This window comes from Engystomops pustulosus, chromosome 4 (genome assembly GCF_040894005.1).
Source record: "Engystomops pustulosus chromosome 4, aEngPut4.maternal, whole genome shotgun sequence".
NCBI classification, from domain to species: Eukaryota; Metazoa; Chordata; class Amphibia; order Anura; family Leptodactylidae; genus Engystomops; species Engystomops pustulosus.
Window position 1 is genome coordinate 38685792 of NC_092414.1, and position 21535 is coordinate 38707326.

At 42.2% G+C, this 21535-nt stretch overlaps 1 long non-coding RNA gene across 1 annotated transcript in view; it reads left to right on the forward strand.

Moving 5' to 3' along the window:
* LOC140126360 (uncharacterized) overlaps positions 1–21041 on the forward strand; it is a 31817-nt gene extending 10776 nt beyond the window's left edge. Inside the window, exons 2-3 of the long non-coding RNA XR_011854822.1 lie at positions 15928–16119; positions 20444–21041. This is a non-coding gene — a long non-coding RNA (uncharacterized lncRNA). The remainder of the gene's footprint in view (positions 1–15927; positions 16120–20443) is intronic.
* The last annotated feature ends 494 nt before the right edge of the window (positions 21042–21535 follow it).

Below are 21535 nucleotides of genomic sequence, written 5' to 3' on the forward strand. Positions count from 1 at the left end.
TGTAATACAGTAATGATGCAAGAGTCTAAATAATGTCATATCCTAGAACTGTCAGACCGAAGAAGATGAACCCTATTAGGTCAGTGACAGGTATAGACACTTGATAAAAATTTACAAGGCATTTGAATGAAAAAATCAATTTGCTCAGACTCAATGTGACCTTAAAAAAATTATGATATGAGCTGACATTTCTGACTTATTCTCTGGTGTGTTTTAAAGGGAGAGTGTGGTAAAATAAAAAGCAATCAACAATTCTCTCCCCTAAGATCAATCCAACAATCCATTGGGGGTCTTTTACTAAGGGCCTGATTCGCGTTTTCCCAACGTCTTACCCGAATATTTCCGATTTGCACTGATTTTCCCTGAATTGCCCCGGGATTTTGGCGCACGCGATCGGATTGTGTCGCATTGGCGCAGACATGCACGCGATGGAAATCGGGGGGGCGTGGCCGAACGAAAACCCGACGGATTCGGAAAAACCGCTGCATTTAAAACAAAAAATGTGTCGCGAAAATTACACTTACCTTCACCAGGAATAGGCCGGGGAACTTCAGCGCAGCAGCGCCACCTGGTGGACGGCGGAGGAACTACCTTAGTGAATCCCGGCCGGACCCGAATCCACCTCAGAGAATGCGCCGCTGGATCGCGAACGGACCGGGTAAGTAAATCTGCCCCATTATTTTCTTGTCCCACAATACAACAGATGGTTCCGGTCTGGTTTCATGATATGTGGTTAAAGTGGCATTTCATGGGGTCATGGTACCTCTGTGATCATGTGATCATCACATGAAATTAACATAATTTTCCAAAAATGTTTCTACCATTTAGTAAATTTTTGTCACTATAGTAAACACTATAAATATACAAAATATTAATTGTGGATAGTGTTAAGCGGACACAAACCACAAATTTTGGGTTAGTACCGAATTTTACAGGTCCCCCATTAGAAGTTCCGGGATAGGTTCGGTTAACCTTGTGGTTAACACCCGCGATTAGTGCTGGCAATTACTCGCCAGTAGCATTTATGAAGCCTGGGACTTACTTGGACGTCTCTATTTTGAGGAGGATCGTTGCTCCCTGTTGACATCATCACGTGCGCCCGTAGGATTTTGAATGCTGCTGGCGAGTTTAAACAGCTAAAACTCGCAATTGGTGCCAGTTACCCAAATTGCAACGGGTCCGCTCTTCAGCATCTATGGATTCACATGGTCAAGACAATCTCCTGCAGTTCAAACCGAGCATCAGTATGGGGAAGAAAGGTGATTTGAGTACCTTTGAACGTGGCATGGTTGATGGTGCCAGAAGGGCTGGTCTGAGTATTTCAGAAACTGCTGATCTACTGGGATTTTCACGCACAACCATCTCTAGGGTTTACAGAGAATGGTCCGAAAAAGAAAAAACATCCAGTGAGCGTCAGTTCTGTGGGCGGAAATGCCTTGTTGATGCCAGAGGTCAGAGGAGAATGGGCAGACTGGTTCGAGCTGATAGAAAGGCAACAGTGACTCAAATCGCCACCCGTTACAACCAAGGTAGGCAGAAGAGCATCTCTGAACGCACAGTACGTCGAACTTTGAGGCAGATGGGCTACAGCAGCAGAAGACCACACCGGGTGCCACTCCTTTCAGCTAAAAACAGGAAACTGAGGCTACAATTTGCACAAGCTCATCGAAATTGGATAGTAGAAGATTGGAAAAACGTTGCCTGGTCTGATGAGTTTCGATTTCTGCTGCGACATTTGGATGGTAGGGTCAGAATTTGGCGTCAACAACATGAAAGCATGGATCCATCCTGCCTTGTATCCACAGTTCAGGCTGGTGGTGGTGGTGTCATGGTGTGGGGAATATTTTCTTGGCACTCTTTGGGCCCCTTGGTACCAATTGAGCATCGTTGTAACGCCACAGCCTACCTGAGTATTGTTGCTGACCATGTCCATCCCTTTATGACCACAATGTACCCAACATCTGATGGCTACTTTCAGCAGGATAATGCGCCATGTGATAAAGCTGGAATCATCTCAGACTGGTTTCTTGAACATGACAACGAGTTCACTGTACTCAAATGGCCTCCACAGTCACCAGATCTCAATCCAATAGAGCATCTTTGGGATGTGGTGGAACGGGAGATTCGCATCATGGATGTGCAGCCGACAAATCTGCGGCAACTGTGTGATGCCATCATGTCAATATGGACCAAAATCTCTGAGGAATGCACCTTGCTGAATCTATGCCACGAAGAATTGAGGCAGTTCTGAAGGCAAAAGGGGGTCCAACCCGTTACTAGCATGGTGTACCTAATAAAGTGGCCGGTGAGTGTATATATAAATGGCATACTATTTAATAAGTAAGGGCAGGGGTGTAACTACAGTGGTAGCAGCCATAGCAGCTGGTATGGGGCCCATAGTGTCAGGGGGCCCTGGCATCCGATCTGTCACACAAAAAAAATGGAGGATGTGCAGCATTATATACATATGACTTTGCACCCCATACAACATAATATGTATATAACACATCATCCACAGTACACAGCATAAATTTGCAGCTCAGATAAGATATGTTGGGGAAGAGGGAGGGGACAGAAGAATGACAGGCCATGTCTTATTCCTGCTGTGCACTTCCCCCATGTGGTCAGCAGCTCCTGCTTTAGATCTTTTTTAAGTGTATAAATGTGTGAGTATAATATTTTCTGAGGAGGTAGGGGGCCCCATTCAGAAGTCTGCTATGGGGCCCTGCCTCTCCTAGTTACTCCCCTGATTAAGGGCTGGATTTTTCTAACGTCTACTCTTGGTGTAGAGTGCCTATTACTGCACCATCATGGGCAGGATCTGTGCACTGACAATATTCCTGACTATAACAGGCTCTGTATCAATTTCTATTATAATTGAAGTGAAATCAACGCTGGCCGGTTCAGGAGATACAAATATAGCTCGGTGCATCACAACAAATGGCAGAGTGAATGTATGCTGTCCCCAACACCATCACTCATGGTTACTGTGCCCTAATTGATATCCTAAGGGCCTTATTGTATTAAAATAGTAGCTGACAGGTGCAATGATAAGTGATCCCGGCCTGTAATCACTTGCATCAGCCTGAGCGCTGTGTCCTACCTCCCTGCCTGGTTGCTATGTCTGAAGGTGGGCATTTAATATAGCTTATTAGCATGCTGCCGCTTCATTTGTGTTCAGGCACAGCTTCAATTGCCGGAGAAATACATTTTTTATCGATGCTCTTCTTGACAATACGTGTTAGGGATTAGCTCATTTAATACATACTGTCTTGTTCCCCTGACTACCTGTGTGTATAGCAATCATCCTATAATAAGAAAAATGGTGGGATGAAGGAATGAAAGCCTGTGCTGATATAGCTCCGGGGAAGGAATTCATCCTTTGGCATCTTATTCAGAAGAGCCGACATATGTTACAGTCAACTTTACCTCCTTATAGGAAAAGCACCAGAGGGTCCTGTCCAGATGTTGCTAATCTTTACACGAAGGCGTAAACTGCTGACGCTGTGATTCGCATAAAGATAACTTGTTAGGAAGTATATGAAAAAGGAAAAAAAATAATCCAGTAACCAAATTCCCCCATTATCTATTCTCAGCGGAGATCCACTACTTCCAAGTATTTTAACAAACCAGGGGAACTAGATTAAACCCAGTTCATCTGCATGTGGTGTAATGTACAATAAAAAGTGATTTGCGGCCATGTTGTTTGGAATACAAATGCGCCCGGTGTTGCCTTGACAGAACTGGGGGAGTTATGGAGGATTTATTAACGTCTTCAGTTTTTCAAGACCTGCAGGAAGCAGGTGGAATCATAAAACACCAGTCATTTCCAGAGTAAATTTGTCGCTCCTTGTGTGTCTTTTGATTACGGAAGTTTGTGGAGTTAGGATTTTATGTCACAGAGCAGAGGTTTGCTTACAGGAAAGTGAAAGTTTATTTCATAATTTATCACCAGCCCCATGTGATCATAAATATTGGTGTCTTCTTCATCATTCAATGCAGAGCTGTTAACTTATTCTCCATGCTTCATATACAAAATCTTTTACAGGGACCATGAGGCCAAAGTACTGCTGCTACTTCTCCAGCTCTCAAAGTGACATTGGTGGCATTTATCAGGCTTGTACGGACATTGATTAATTTATAATTAAGCAATTCAAATTGAAAATTTGTAAAAATAAATATCCATGTAGTCACTATACTATAGACATACATGTATCCCTGCAGTCACTATACTGTACATATAAATATATCCCTGTAGTTACTATATCAAACACAAATATATATCCCTGTGGTTACTATACCGTTCATATAATATCCCTGCAGTGACTATACTGTACACACAACTGTATACCTGCAGTCACTATATGTATATATCTATGTACCTGCAGTCACTATACTGTACACACAACTGTATACCTGCAGTCACTATATGTATACATATCTATGTACCTGCAGTCACTATACTGTACTCACAAATATTTATATCTAATATATATAGCTGAGTGTATGTGTTTGTGTGTGTATGTCCACTAAAGGAATCTGTACTGTTGGGGTTACAATCACCAAATTTTGCACAGCACTGTCTGGGAACATCATAGAATAGGCTTTCCAAAATCCACTTATTTGCCTCGATATACAGGAGCTATTGGCTGCTGCTGCTGTGGCAGTTGGAAGCTGAACTGTGATTGGTTGCTGTTCTGCCACAGGTCATTAATATGAGCTCTGAGCTGTGATTGGTTACTACTGTATAGACAATGGGGCAGATTTACTTACCCGGTCCGTTCGCGATCCAGCGGCGCGTTCTCTGCGGTGGATTCGGGTCCGGCCGGGATTCACTAAGGTAGTTCCTCCGCTGTCCACCAGGTGGCGCTGCTGCGCTGAATAGCACACTTTTTTTGTTTTAAATGCGGCGGTTTTTCCGAATCCGTCGGGTTTTCGCTTGGCCACGCCAACCGATTTCCGTTGCGTGCATGCCAGCGCTGATGCGCCAAAATCCGATCGCGTGCGCCAAAATCCCGGGGCAATACAGGGAAAATCGGCGCAAATTGGAAATATTCGGGTAACACGTCGGGAAAACGCGAATCGGGCCCTTAGTAAATGACCCCCAATGAGTATAAGACACTTAGATACAGAGATAGGGGGAGATTTAGAAGAAATGTCTGAGGTAAAACTGTTCCAATTGCCCTTGGAAACCAATCAGAGACAAGCAGTAATTTTAAAAACAGCTGGGGAAAATGAAATTTGATCTCTGATTGGTTGCCATGGGCAACTAGAACAGTTCTGCTCGTAGACACTTCTGATAAATCTCCCCATAGACAAAGTGACAGTCAGAGACAGAGACAGCCACTGTAATTGGAGTGTCAGAGATAGTCACTGGAATGAGAGCTACAGCATATAATATATATATACACTGTATATATATATATATATATATATATATATATATATCCTTGCAGTCACTGTTCTGCACACATAAATCTATCCCTGCAGTCACTATACCGTACACATGAATAATGTAAAGTAGATGTATAGGATGCATCGGCGCTTGGTATTGTGCATCTGTGCATTGTGGTCCGCGCTTTCCTCATACCCTACACATAAATATATCCTTGCAGTCACTATGGTGTACACGTATCGTATATAACCCTGCAGTCACTATTCTGCACACATAAATGAAACCCTGCAGTCACTATACCATACACATGAATATGTACCAGTAGTGGATATACTGTACCATATAGTGCATATAGAAATTGAAGTTGGAAGTTGGTTACATCCTCCTTGCCTCTATAAAAAACAAGTAGATAAGATTTTGCAATGGAGTCCTCTGGTAACACCTCTGGCCAAGCTCAGATGATGATGAGTATCCAGAGTAAAGGGTCTCTTATCAGCCATATTGGATGTATAACTGGGGGCTGGGAAATGGCAGGATCACTTTATATCAGGATCATATTCTGAATTGCTTAAATCCTTAATCTTCACAAACAACGGTAACATCTAAAATACATTTAAGAGTTTATACTCAAATCCATTGCCGACTCCGCATCACATTGCTTTAATATGCTGTCAGAAACTCAAGACATAAAAAAAGAATATGTAAAAAATATGACTAGCGTGGTCCCAGAGGCATCAAGGAGCTGCTAATGCAAGAATCCGCTGCTTTTATACATCATCTCTACACTTGCATAGAGCAATGAATTGCCACTGTGAGTCAGATATTAGATGCACATATATCAGCATCCTTACACACTTGCCAAAATCTCACTCATAAAAGTCACCAGACAAGCACAATAATGCTTCTATTCATCTTCTATGGGCACCAACCATACACAAACTGCTGCCATGTATCCCATTGATCATGTACTTGTGGGTATTCACACGCTGCCCTCACTATCCCTTTAACCAGCCACCCCCTCCCCATAGCGTTCTCACCATTATTATAGAAATAAGATCGGAGAGGGATTTGGATCATTAACTGTAGTCTATTCTCCTATGGATTATGGATTTTTTTGGAGTGCAGGAGAAAATTAGAGTAAAGCGACACAGACCTGGGGAAAACATACAAGCTCAGGTGTTACCTATGGCCAGATATGGACCCTGGGTTCAAGTGCTGCATGGTCCCAATGTTAAAAATCTTAAAAATACTCCCCCTGCAGGTATAGCTAAGTACTTATTTGTAGCTTATTTAGAGAGGCATTTTTCGCCTGTTAACAAGGTTGTCCGGGATAACTTTACTTATCATTAGAGTCTTTGGGATATGATTTGTCTGTGACTTTTTGTTACACAACACATCACCATAGCCCAGCTTGGATGATTGCCCAGTGATTGGATCTGTCATCTTTCTAACAACATGATTGTTAATAAAAGTTCTACAGCAAATTCTAAATTTAAAATTGTGTGAAGGTAAATACTAAATGATAAAATTCTGACTGCCTGCAGCCACCACTAGGGGGAGATCATTTCAATTATTTTCTCATTTCTATGCAATGAGCTCTCCCTTGTTGACGACCACAGGCTTGTTCTGCCTCCATTGAAGGTACTGTTACTGTATAGACTAAGGGCTCTTTCACATTGGCCTTGTTTTTCACATCCGTGGTTCAGTGATTTTCACGGATGCCTTTAAAATCCTTTATTTTCATTGGGTGTTTTCACATTGGCTTATTTTTTCACTGACCCACTGTCCTTGGGAAAAATTATGAAACGTCCATTCTTTTTCACTGATGTGGATCATGGTAGCCTATAAAAGTCTGTGGGCGTGCAAAAAAGCTGATGAAACTGTTTTTTTTTCAAATGAAGAGGGTGAGAAACCAGGTATTATGCTTTCAATGCAATGATAAACCTGAATTTTTTGTGGGGTGGACACGGAAACAAAACGGAAGCAAAATGGAAACACAACGGAGACAAAATGTAACGTATGCACAGCACCAACGCCAATGTGAAAAACCCTACGAGCTCTTTCACATTAGTGTTTTTCACATCTGTGATTCAGTGTTTTTCGTAGTTGCCTTACTGACCCATAGTTTACTATGTGTGTCTTCAATTTTTTGGACTATAAAAAAAAAATCTTGCTAAAAACTACCTGCGTCTTATAGAAGGTCAGGAGGATCCAGCACTGCCAGACCCTCCTGACTGCTGTAATGGAGATTGGATAATGCCACTCATACCGCTTCATCCTATCTCCCAGAAAGGAGCCTCCGCACTGCTCTCTCCCTCTGCCTACAGGACCTGCAGTGATGTCAGAAGCATGTGACTGATCACATGCTTCTTACATCACCACATACTGCCGAGAATGGGGACATGCTGCGCTGGGACAGGGTAAGAAGAAGCGTCTTATAGTCCAAAAAATATGGGTATATGATTTCAGGGATACACACTACATAACGTCTCTATCACCCCTCATTAACTATTATATTATAGGGAGCTTTGTACAATAAGTATAAAAATATTGTCTAATCCTAGTGTTATTACTACAATAAAGAAGACAGTCCTGCAGCCATAATGATTTTAATAGAGCAAAATATTGCAAATATGTTTTTATAATATATTCCAGGGCTTTTTTGGTGCAATTATAAATCATAATGCAAAGTTCGATATTCTTTTTTATTATCATTCAATCATTTTAGCTCAGCAGGAAAAAAAACCAGCTGAATTCCAGTTTTAATTTTTAATTATCATCAGCGCTCACTTTAAATGCTCAATTAAGTTTCATTGAGTAAAACCAATATGAAACAATGTGAAGAGCGACTGAAAATATCACGAGCTCCAAGAGCCCCCTGGTGGCCATTTATATGTCATGCAACAGCTAAACATTTCCTACAACTTTGTAATAAAGAAACTGTCTCAGCATGGATTTTTTTTCCATCTCAGGAAAATATAGGACAATGTAAGGGAATGTTATATTCTGCCATACAAATGATTTCTCCATAGGGAAATTCCCTTTAATGTATGCGGTGACGGGTTGTCTCACAAGGAACACTACAGGATAGAAAACACTCTATGGTTATACATATGTAAAGCTTTCTGATATAGGTCATCTGGTTTTCATTAACTTGGCTTTCTGTCAGTGAATGGGAAACATTCATAACTTTAACCGACAAAATACTTATAAAGTATTAAAATTGTCAAGAAAAATGTTCCTGCAATACGCCTGTAACCTGTTATTTCCTAGCAGGTTCCACATCATTTAGGAAAAAAATTTCTGGATTTCCATGTCTGTATAATCAGGGATGCATTTACCCATAAAGCAACTGCTTATGGCTCTGGAGATCAGTCTATACATTCTTGGGATGCCGTCAATTCTCTGGGACCAGGAAAGCGGAGAGAAGACTGGTGCCAACCCAAGGGACACTACAATTTATAGTTATGGCTGAATTATAAAACTCTACATTAGGGGGGAAATAGACATAACTTTGCTTTGGGACTAAGAGATGTTAAATCCAACTTGTTTTTAGCGCATTGGGAGTGGCAACTCATACTGGGCAGTCCACCTCCTGGTTTGATGTCCCCACTAACTGGGTCATGTGCTGACCAAAGCTTGATCCGTACACTGTGCCTGGCAGTACCTTGTACTTAGCTGCTTTCTAATCACCACAAGCAAGTAGTGCATGAGCAGTGCTTAGACAAAGCATCAGACCTTGAAGAACATCTACCACCAGGATGAAAGATTGTAAACCAAGCACACTGACATACAGCTGTGTGCCCCCTCTGGCAGTAGATGCTCTTCTTTAAGCTTCCTATGCCCTTGTATGAGAAGCTAAAAGAAGAACAGCTACTGCCAGAGGGGGCACACAGCTGTATGTCAGTGTGCTTGGTTTACAATATTTCATCCTGGTGGTAGATGTCCTTTAACAAGTCGCAACTAGATACGTGCTAACAATGTTTCCATTGACTGCAACCAGAGGTCTTGCAAACTTACTAAGCAAAAATTGGTTTGAATAAGGTGCATCATCAAAATAAACTCAAGATAGAGTGAGACCCATATTTTTAGCTGTTCCTAAGATCAAATTGTCGCTTTACCTTCTCGGCTTCAACCTGTTACCTCTCCTTTCACAAAGCTTCATTCATTGCTGCCTGTAATAAGGTCTGCTAGGAAGTGGAGCAGCATGTCACACCTATTACCTTTTTTCCTGATATCACTATATTAACCACAAAATGACAAGTAGAAGAACAGTGATAAAAATATCCTCTATCACTACAGGAAGGGATTCAGCCATCTATGTGCCCCCTGAACCAGCCAGCTGAGGTGGTGGCAAAGTATGCAGTTGCCTAAGGGCACCTGGCTTCTAGCAGGAGGAAGTGGAAGTGAAAGGATCAGAAGGGGTGTTCTGCTACGCTCTTAAAGGGGATGTCCAGTTTAAGAGGTCCTCTGGTACATCTGATCAGGATCTTCATCTGTTGTCCCATGGAGCAAAGACCTTTGCTCATTCTAGAGGTCCTGTCCTACATTACACATTGGAGGACATTTATCATACTCCAGAGCTTGTGTGCACCAGCCCGCTCTGTCGTTGATCCTGCACACCTGGTATGGAGGGGGTGTAAAGGGGGAAATAATAGCAATAACTGCCCGTAAGCCAGTAATTGTGTGTATTTCAGGGCCTCGAACACCAGAAAACTGGTGTACATGTCCTGATAAAAATCGTGATGGATAAAGAGGATATCCTGAAATAGTAAGGCATGGCATTTCTATGGCTATGCTGGAGAATGCTGGACAAATTTTTTCCCCGATGCTCTGGTCACACGTTCCTCTAGCGTTGCGTTTCCCAACGCAATGCTAGCGCACAGGGGGGGGGGGGGGGCGGGCTGGGCCCAAAGTAAGCAGCTCCCTAGACCTACCCCAGTAAAAGCAGTGTAAATAGATACTCACCTCCTGCACTTCTCTTCACCTGCTCTCTGCCCGCACTCACCCGCTATGATGAGGTCATCAAGCGATATTTGTGCCTCTGCCCGCACTGCCGGGAATCTGAGGAGAGATGAAGTCGGAGACACATGGCGAAGGGGAGCAGGGAGGTAAGTGTTTTCTTTATTATTTTTATGGGGCCTCATTAGTGGAGGGAGCACTCCAGGGAACATTTTATGGCTGGTAAAGCACTGCTGGGGACATTCTATGAGTGGCAAAGCGCTGCTGGGGACATTTTATGGGGGGGAGCACTGCTGGGGGCATTTTATAGGGGGTGAGCACTGCTGCTGGACATGTTATTAGTGAAGAAAGGCAGCTCCTGGACTTGTTAATAGTGAGGGTGGCTGCTGCGGACATTTTATTATTAAAGGGAGACCACTGCTGGGCATTGTATTAGTGAGGGAGGCTGCTGCTGGACATGTTATTACTAAGGGAGGCTGCTGCTGGAAATGTTGTCAATGAGGGAGGCTGCTTCTGGACATTGTATTAGTGATGGGAGGCAACTATTGGGACATGTTGTTAGTGAGTGGAGGCTGCTGCTGGACATGTTATTAGTTAGTGGAGGCCACTGCTGGGACATGTTGTTAGTAAGGGTAGGTTGCTGCTGCGACATGTTATTAGTGATGGGAGGCAGCTGCTGGGACATGTTATTAGTAAAGGGAGGCCGCTGCTAAGACATTTTATTAGTGAAGGGAGGCCGCTGCTGGACATGTTATTGTGAGGGGGGGTATTATAATGTCCCCTTTTCTGTAGCCGTCTTTTTATCAAAAAGGGCAGCTGCAGGTAGGGGGCATTTTAGACCAGGGGCTGCAGGAAATGGCACATTATATGGGTTGGGGTTAGGTATGTGGCGGGGCACACTATTTTATTTTCTAGGGATTACCCTGGTAAGAGGGTTACCTGGCCCAATCCCTGGTAAAAAATTTTGGGTGCAACCAGTCCCCAGATATAAAAAGGTTGGGGAACACTGTCCTAGAGGGTTTATCCGGGGTGCCAGGTCCTCTTTAAATGCAAGAAACCGGGTGCTGGTTACAGGTCCCCGATCCCCACCTTCTGTACCTTATCGTAGTATTAGGAAACGCAACGTTGTCAGAACGTGTAACCACAGCCTCAAGTGGAGAGACAAATGTTGTGCTTATAGTGGTTTTCTGGTCTAGAATATTGATAACCCATCCTTGGTTTCCTCCGGGTCCTCCGGTTTCCTCACACACTCCGAAACATACTGGTAGGTTGATTAGATTGTGAGCCCCATGGGGACAGGGACTGATTTGGCAAGCTCTGTGCAGCGCTGCGTAATCTGTGTACGCTATATAAATAAAGGAATTATTATTATTATTATTGGTATAGACCAGCATCAGATTGGGGACTGGCAATCATCAGCCTCATGATAGTATAAAAACTGTGAGGTAAATATACATCATAAATTGTATGATGTGGGTTGAAAATCTGCAATGATGGTCAGTTTGAGCCAGGGGAGTCGCTAGGTCAAAAAAAACGTGGCCCTGCCCAGGATCTTTTGGCCGGAGCCACGCATCTCCCCTGGTCAGCTGGACATTTGTCCCGCTTCCCCGGCATTCCTACCCACTGTCATCACTGGTGATGAGAAAGTGTGTATTTCGGCTTTCCCTGGCAGGTCCTAGCCACCAGGAGAATATTACTACCAGGAGGCTACAGGACCTGTGATGTTGTCATAATCACATAATCTGCAGGGGAAAGCAGTGCACAGAGCTGCACTACCTCACTAGTGAGGGGCAAACATGATAGGAGCTAAAGTAGGTGGAGAAGATGATAGGGGCTAATGTAAAGGAAGAACATGGGGGGTAATTGTGTGGGGCACATTACTGGGGGATAAATGCGTGGGGCACATTACTGGGGGTAACTGCGTGGGGCACATTACTGGGGGTAACTGCATGGGGCACATTACTGGGGGTAACTGCGTGGGGCACATTAATGAGGGTAACTGCGTGGGGCACATTACTAGTGATAATTGTGGGATGAGAGATTACTGGAGGTAAATGTGTTGGGACATTACTGGTGGTAACTGTGGGGGGATGTTACTGGGGTAACTGTGGGGGGTACATTACTGGGGTAACTGTGTGGGGCACATTAATGAGGGTAACTGTGTGGGGCACATTACTAGTGATAATTGTGGGACGAGAGATTACTGGAGGTAAATGTATTGGGACATTACTGGTGGTAACTGTGGGGGGATGTTACTGGGGTAACTGTGGGGGGTACATTACTGGGGTAACTGTGTGGGGCACATTTCTTGGGGCGCGTTCACACGTGGCACTAGGATGGGCCTCTATTTGATCTCATATGCGTTTCCAATAAAACGCATACGATCGGTAACAAGCAACTGGTGTCTTGTATTGTTTAAATGCAATTGAGTGAACGCAGCTTTACAGTATTTTGAGGAGAGTGTTCGCAGTAGCACCCGGATAACACTGAGAATCAAGATGTAGGGACAATGAGGAACATAAGATGTGGTGATGCTGGGTCTAATGGAGAAGATGGAGGACGCATCACCTACAGGCGCTGGATGTAACCAGTAGGGATATCTCCTGTGTTTCTGTAGCTGTAGATACCCTCTGTAAAGTTGAGGGTATACACACATACAACCAAATGTGAGGGAGTTATGTAAAGGAGTGGGCATTACTGAAAGTGAGATACATATGCATTGCTGATATGACTGTGCTCCGCATATAAGTTTTTAAGAGTTTCCTAGACAATGTGATCGTTAAAGTATAACACAAAAAAAGGGAAAGGAATGAAAAGTTCATACACCAAGAAACACGTCTGGAGAGCGGAGTGATAACTGCCCTGTATAATGGTGTTATTTCTTCCCATCACCCCACGATGCTGACTACATACACAGAATGAGGAGAACAGAAGTGTTTATCAGCAATCCACACTATGCTCTTTATTGTGTTTGCTATGGTTATTACTTATGTATGAGACTCCAGAGTTATGATGATATAATAGAAAGAGTATTTGAAGGTTGGATTACTGTGTAAATCAGGTTAAGCAGTGAGGTTTGGCCTGTCACAGCTATGGACTGGTAAAATCAATACATTACTCAAGTACCTACAAGTGATTATAATGCATGCCGAGCTGGATTTAATGGGATTGTGCCACTTAGAAAGGCAGAACTATTGCCCCAGGCTGTGTCCTGTGCAGAATACATTCTACTATAGAAGATCATTTATTGATCCAAATCAATGTCCTAGACTATGAGAAGCTTCCAAGAAATATTGCAATGATTGACTTCTCAACAGAAACTCAAAAAAAAGTCAACATTTACTGTGATATATAATGCATTAGCTTATATTGGGTGTATACAGATATACAGCTCTACAGAAATACAGCAAGAGAAAACAAGCTCCGTACAGAAATATGGCACCAGAACTGAGCTCTTACAATGCAGAACCTTCTTCCCTCCAGAAGAAAGCAACACCAAAACCTGCATTGGGGTCAGGTGTGTACATAGGTTTTTTTTTGTGATTACTGCGATGTAACTTTGCTATTATATGTTTTTTGTCTCCTGGGTATCATCATGACATTTGTACTAAAGAACTTCTCAATAGTGTGCACCATTTTTTGCACTCATCAAGGAGCCCAGGAATATTTACAGCTTAGGGATATTTAATATCTCCTACATTAAAGGAAACCTACCATTTGATATGATGCATTATGAAGCAAACATTTTACTGCGTTTTACTGTGAATCTCTTTCCTTTCATGTTTATGTGTTTTTATATTTATTAGATCAATACAGTATATTTGGCACAGTACGGTATCGGTTTGGTTTTTGTAATAATTATGCATTCATCCAGGCACATTTAGTGCACTGATCTATATACCCATTTTGTGTGCTTGTTATTCCCATATTATTGAATAGAGCAGCAGGACAGGTGTCTGACCTGCTGTTCCAAGCATTAGTGAGAAAAGGATTGTTCTTTGGATTGCAGGGGGGGGTCTTGTTCTTGTGACTTGTGGGGGTTCCATCCAGGGTCGGCTCCAGGTTTCAGTAGGCTCCTGGGCCACAGAGCACTGAACTCATTTAGTCACTTGGCAGCATTAAAAAGTCAGAGACTGAAACAGTCTCCTGTTGCTTAATATATTCCCTAGTTTATCAACTAAAACATCATGGTTATTTTATATAAAGCCCCCCTTAACCTCATGGATTCCTTATGTACAGCCTTATGTGGGCCCCCCAGCAGTTCTAGGCCCTGGCACTTTCCCAGGTATGCCCAGTGCTGGCCTTTTCTCATTAAATTAGATATCTCTGTACTCCCTAGTATTGATGTACTATTCATCAAGCTTCCTTTTTACTCTTTGCCAGGTAAAGTCTATAATAATAATAATAAATATATATACAGGCGGTCCCCTACTTAAGAACACTCGACTTACAAACGACCCCTACTTACGAACGGACCTCTGGATATTGGTAATTTATTGTACTTTAGTCCTAGGCTACAATAAACAGCTGTAACAGTTATCACAGGCGTATGTAATGAAGCTTTAGTGTTAATATTGATTCTTATGACAACCCAACATTTTTAAAATCCAATTGTCACAGAGACCAAAAAAGTTCTGGCTGGGATTACAATGATAAAATATACAGTTCCGACTTACATACAAATTCAACTTAAGAACAAACCTACAGACCCTATCTTGTATGTACCCCGGGGACTGCCTGTATACACTTAACACTGGCTGCATTCTATCACCCATTAGTTCAATAGTATCGAGCACTGAAGCTCTGATCCTTCTTTCCCCCTCACATCATCTGGAGGAAAGAGTCCAGAGATTCCCATAAAGATGATCTCTGGAAATTAGAGGATTATCACGCACTGCTGTAATATGTGTGGGTGAAATAAAGAACATTGTAGCGTCTGGTCCTGACAATACCGCCAATCTGTTATGTATCTTATGGCACATCTGTAATACAAAGGCTCATCTCTCATAACCCACCATCATCAATATACTATTTTGAATATTATCGCATGTAATTGTATATTTCCTGTATTTTAGGCTATATGCACACTGCCGTTGGCCGCCGTACCATAGCACGGCGGGCACACGGCAGCGCGGGGAGAGGAGGGGGAGGTGAGCGCTACTCACCCCCGTCCATCTCCATAGGAACATATGGCGCATGGAGCTGTATTACGGGAAAAGATAGGACATGTCCTATCTTTTCCCAGGCTATGGAGCGGTATGGTGCCACACGTGTGCTGCACCGTACCGCTGCCGTACGGTGCTGTGAGCCCGTAGCGATGTATGGGGGATGTATATCGGCCGTATACACGTCCCCCTTACATGTGTGAGAATGTAGCCTTATATTGTTTATTTCCTGTATTTTGTGTTACATCATAAATTACTATATTGTATATTACCAAATTATATATTATTTTTTACAGGTCTAACATTACCACAAACACTATTACTCACTGTGCCCTCTGTCTGCCATCCTATCTGCCTTCTCAACCATCCCAATTCCCGCTTCTCTGCTATATTTTATATCTTCAGGGCTCTACTAGTCAACAATAAAAAAGCATGATGCCAGGACAAATGTCATGGGGGTGATCTTCCCCCTGGCATCTCACCACCAGCTGCTTCAATCTGAAATCTTTCAAGAAAGCCCCGTCTGCCAGTGCAAATAGCAGCGCTGCCAAGCCTGCCTTCAGCATGGATGGAACTACTAATCCCAGCAATACATTGGTAAGTCCTGAGAGTAAGCCTGGCATAAAGCACAATGCACTATGGTACACATATAGTCTTGCTGCAAGATATTTAGTATATACTGACAGGAGAACATTGTAAAAGTTTAATAAAGATAGAATAATAATAACTGCAAATTATAAAAAAATAAAAAGATCAGACAGCGCCCGCGGATCTCGAACCCCCGGAGGGATTAGCTCACGCTTGTGAAATCAAGAAGTAACCGCTGAGCTATCACTGACCAGTTCTGCAATGGCAGCTGTGCAGCTTACTAGGTGCAGCAGCTACACGTCACTCATTAGCATAACCCGGAAGAACAGCCAGTCACTGGGGAAGCTGAGAGACACTTGTAGGGATAAAGCTAATCTACTACCCACCCCCTGCAAAGTGTCTCACCCCATTCTATTAACCCCTCACTACCACAGCCAGTACTGCCTTCTATTAGCTATCCTGTGTCTTCAGACTTTTAATATTTTTCTTTTTCTATCATTGTTATCTCATAAACACTTGATTTTTTGGGGATGAACTGTATTTCTAATGTCACAGAGGCAGTGGCAGATTTAGTGTCCCAGGGGCTCTGAGCAGTTCACACAACTGTTCGTGAAAGTAATTTAATGATGAATTTCTAATTTGCTCTTATAACCCATCTATTTAGGAAAGCCAATTACATTCCCTAACTGCATGAAACCGTCCACCCCGACTACCCTCCAGAATAGATCACCCAGACAATGTAGGTGATCTAGACTGCTACCACTGGCTGCCCAGTACAGTACAGTATATTTACTGCCATACAGTAAATATTCGCATATAAGCCCAGGCTCCTAATTTTACCACAAAAAAATGGGAAAAGGTATTAACTTGAGTATAAGCCTCCTTTACAGAAATGTCCAAAGCAGAGCCCCTCCTTTACAGATGTCCACAGCAGAGCCCGTCCTTTACAGAAATGTCCACAGCAGAGCCCGTCCTTTACAGAAATGTCCACAGCAGAGCCCGTCCTTTACAGAAATGTCCAAAGCAGAGCCCGTCCTTTACAGAAATGTCCACAGCAGAGCCCCTCCTTTACAGAAATGTCCACAGCAGAGCCCCTCCTTTACAGAAATGTCCACAGCAGAGCTCCTCCTTTACAGAAGTGTCCACATCAGAGCCCCTCCTTTACAGAAATGTCCAAAGCAGAGCCCCTCCTTTACAGAAATGTCCACAGCAGAGCCCCTCCCTTTACAGAAATGACCACAGCAGAGCCCCTCTCTTTACAGAAATGTCCACAGCAGAGCCCCTCCTTTACAGAAATGTACACAGCAGAGCTTCTCCTTTACAGAGGTGTCCAAAGCAGAGCCCCTCCTTTACAGAAATGTCCAAAGCAGAGCCCCTCCTTTACAGAAATGTCCAAAGCAGAGCCCCTCCTTTACAGAAATGTCCACAGCAGAGCCATTCCTTTACAGAAATGTCCACAGCAGAGCCCCTTCTTTACAGAAGTGTCCACAGCAGAGCCCCTCCTTTACAGAAATGTCCACAGCAGAGCCCCTCCTTTAAAGAAATATCCACAGCAGATGCCCCCTTTAATGAAATGTCTACAGCAGAGCCCCCTATTACAGAAATATCCACAGCAGATACCCCCTTTAATCACTTCTTACCCCTCCCTTTTCCAGTGAAAGGTGAGTGGCCCGTGATACGGCAGAATACCGCCTGTGACCAAGTGCCAAAACCTCTATGGGGGCCGTGATCCAGGTGCAAAACGTACGGCCAGATGACTGGTCCCTTTATGTTCGTCTGCATGAGGCCTAACACTGTACCATCTGTTTTATGAGTTTGCAGTGGAAGGTAGAACCCATTTAGTGGCAGAACTATATCCTGCTGAATCATATTTCTTATGGGAAAAAATAATACATTTTTAATATTTTAATTATTAAATTTTTGGGGGAAAAAGTGTCAACATTGTTATTTCATTTTTACTTGTAATTATATATTTTTTTAATAAAACTTTATTGGGTTAATTTTTATACTACCGTAATTCTTAGTCCAACAAGAGGAAACTGACATAGCGTGAGCGATATATAGTACACAGAGCTACAGTCAGTGAGAAACTGACAAGCAATCAATTAGGCTATGTCTCTATTAGTCCCTCCAGATACCATGTTAGGACACTGGCATCACACAATGACATTAGATGGTGACCACTTATGGTAGATGCCATCTAAATGGTTATCCTGATCCTGGACTGTAGAGTTGGTGTCTTGCTACGAGCACTAACTTTGCAGAAATTCATTATAATACGTTATGAGACGTTCCACCTGTTGAGATCTCATTATTCCAGAGGCTGGATACCATAGTGCTGTCAGACCTAAGGAAAATTATTTTAGTATGGGACCTGTCACTCCATTTATTAGTCACTAGACGATTCTGTTGTTAAGCTGAAGCATGGCTAGGCCTATGCAAGCTGCTAAGTTACCGTCTCCAGTCCAGCACCAAAGTGCTTCTATACTGCTGGCTTGGATAAATATTGCTGATATTTTTAACTGTAATTGAAGCTTTATTCCTCTTTTTTGGAGCTGCATCACCCAATCTACCCAAACCATGTATATATATATATAGGTTTTATTAGGTTTTAGTAGATTAAAAAAAATGTAAAATGCTTTGTACAAGTAAAGGTTTTTGACACTTTGCCAAATTCTGAGGCCAATAACTTTTTCACACTTTGGTGTACGGACCTATGTGTTATTTTTTGCAGTACACACTGACATTTTAATTTATATCAATTTCGGACCTATATGACTGTATGATTTTTTATTCAAATACTCATGGACGGAAAAATAGGCACTATTTTCCATTACAGTGTTGAAGGCAGGGAATAAAAGAACCGGCATTTTGGGATGTGGCGATACCTAACATGTTTATGATTTTTACAGTTTATTTATTGTTATGTGTGTTCTTGGGTAAGTGGGGTGATTTAAACTTACCATGCCGTGATTGGTGCCGTGATTAAGAAATTTTCTTAGTGTTCCCTAGCTTTATTTTTTATTTTTTTTTACATCTATATTTCAGCCTGTAAATTTAGTGTCTATTAAGGCTGGATACATGCTTACATCAAATCTACCTGTAATTATTTATAAAGTCCTGATCAATGTGGATTAAAACTTTCTGCTCTGTGATTGGTTATAGTATAATATAATCATTATTTTATAATGTAAGTTGTATCAATAACTGCTCAAGCTCTTTTCCTTATTAAGCGGAAAGTGTATAAATGATAGAGAGATAAACAATTGTGTTAGAAAACAGTGATGATAGAATACTAGTAGCCAGGGAAAGAAAGGGATAAAACTCACTCCTCGAAGCTGTGTGAACAGACACAAGGAGAGCAGAACCCATAGTTTGTCTAAAATATGGTTCTCCTTATCAACAGAAAGATACAACTGTTACTAAGGGGCACTTTGCAGCCTGTTTCTTTACAGACTCAACATAATTTCTTAATAAAGTATATTAGAAAATGTGCAAGACACACACACACACAATATCATACAACAGTTACTCTTTAAGGATAGAGTGTAGAGAAGAAAGCTAAGTAAGGGAAGACCGATTAGTAGTGAGATACAGTAATCAAGGGTTCATGTTAAGATCTGATGGCCCAGCATGCATGTCTATTCCACAATGAGACAGATATAAACAACTAGTAAATATGATAGTACCAGCAGTGATGCTACATTCTGCCAACATCTGGGGTACATATTGCCCACTATGACAGCCAAATATTTCCAATACTAGCCATAATGCCCTTATGTCAGTCTTAATACCAGATTTGTCAGTGACAACAACCCCATATGCAGCCAAAAAGTGCTCAAGTCACACATAGCCTCTCAGGCAAAACTTTTCTTAGGACTCCAGAAATGCTAAATCTGCCCCAGGCTAAGCCTTGGATATCATCAGATCCTGCTGATAATTTCTGACAATACTACTGGAAGGAATATATATATACACCGTATTTTTCGGACAAAAAATCATTTGATTCTCTCAAAGGCGCCTCTTATAGTCCAGTGTGCCTTATATATGAACCACATTTACAGACAACATCTGCCTTATTGAAGGTGTGCTTTATAATCCGGTGCGCCTTAAAGTCCGAAAAATATGGTGTATATATATATATATATATATATATATATATATATATATATATATCTCATGTGATTTCATTACAGTCAGAGAAACGTATAGAGTGATTCATCAGAGCACACTTCATCCTAAACACATTATTATTTCAATCCATTTCGTATGAGATGCTGCATTTGAGTTACAAATATCCATTCATGTAATTCAGTGTTTGTTGTCATTGTAGATAATGGATTCCATGTATTTGCCAGAAGAGAAGCAATTCTTCCAGAAATTCTGTACAAAAAGCAATGGGAATGAAATATGCTACAGCATCCTCTCTATCAGTAGCAGATGACGGACATAATAACACTATGACCACAGAAATTCTCAGCACTTCGATGATTTTAACACATGATAATAATATAAAATGTACCGCTTTACTAGAGATACCAATCAAAATATAGTAATGTAGGGATCCTAGAGAGGTCATCCAAATGTGTGGCTATAATAAAGGGGTTTTCCAAGTTAGATATTTTAGGCTTATCTATGTGGTCCAATCCTGGCCAGGATGCTTGTTTCACTTTTGTTTCTGTGGGATTCTTCCAAAATATTAAAACACATCAAATGTGAACTGCATTTCTATGAAAGTGGCAGTTATTTGGAATTTATTGCAGAAAGGCACAGATTAGGAAATTATGACAGTCTTTGGGGACATCACACAGATAGTTGCAGTTCTACACTTCCATGTGGAACAAAATGAGGGTCACTGATTTGTATGTGCCCATGTAATACTAGATATGCCCTGTAGTGGCCACTGCAGCAAAAATGGGCCTTCACTGAATTGAGGGAAAATATGTTATTTCCATACATGTATTTCATATGGGGTTTTAACAACCACCTTTACATTTTTCACATGCTCTGCACTTGTAATCGACATATTTGAAGGTTTTAATTCAAAAGTAAAGCTTGCTGAAATGATGGTTAGCTACACCAAGTCATCTTCTGACTACAAAGCTTCAATCTTCCTAAGGCCGCATTCAGACGGCCGTTGTGGGGAAGTATATCAGTCCACGAGTTTGTGGCCGGATATACGTCCCCACAGTGATGAGGCGGTACACTGGTGCGGTGCCTATGGAAAGGGGAGGGGTGAGCAGAGCTTATTCCTCCTCCTCTCCAGTGTAACAACATGTGCTCGCCCAGGCTACGGCCCGGTGAGCACACGTTCGTTTAAATGTAGCCTAACCCTGACTCCGAATCCGACATCTCTACCGAAATGTCACAGCTCCAACTGCCACATGGAGGAGAGAAGAAGCTGTACTGCGGTGCCGTAAACAGT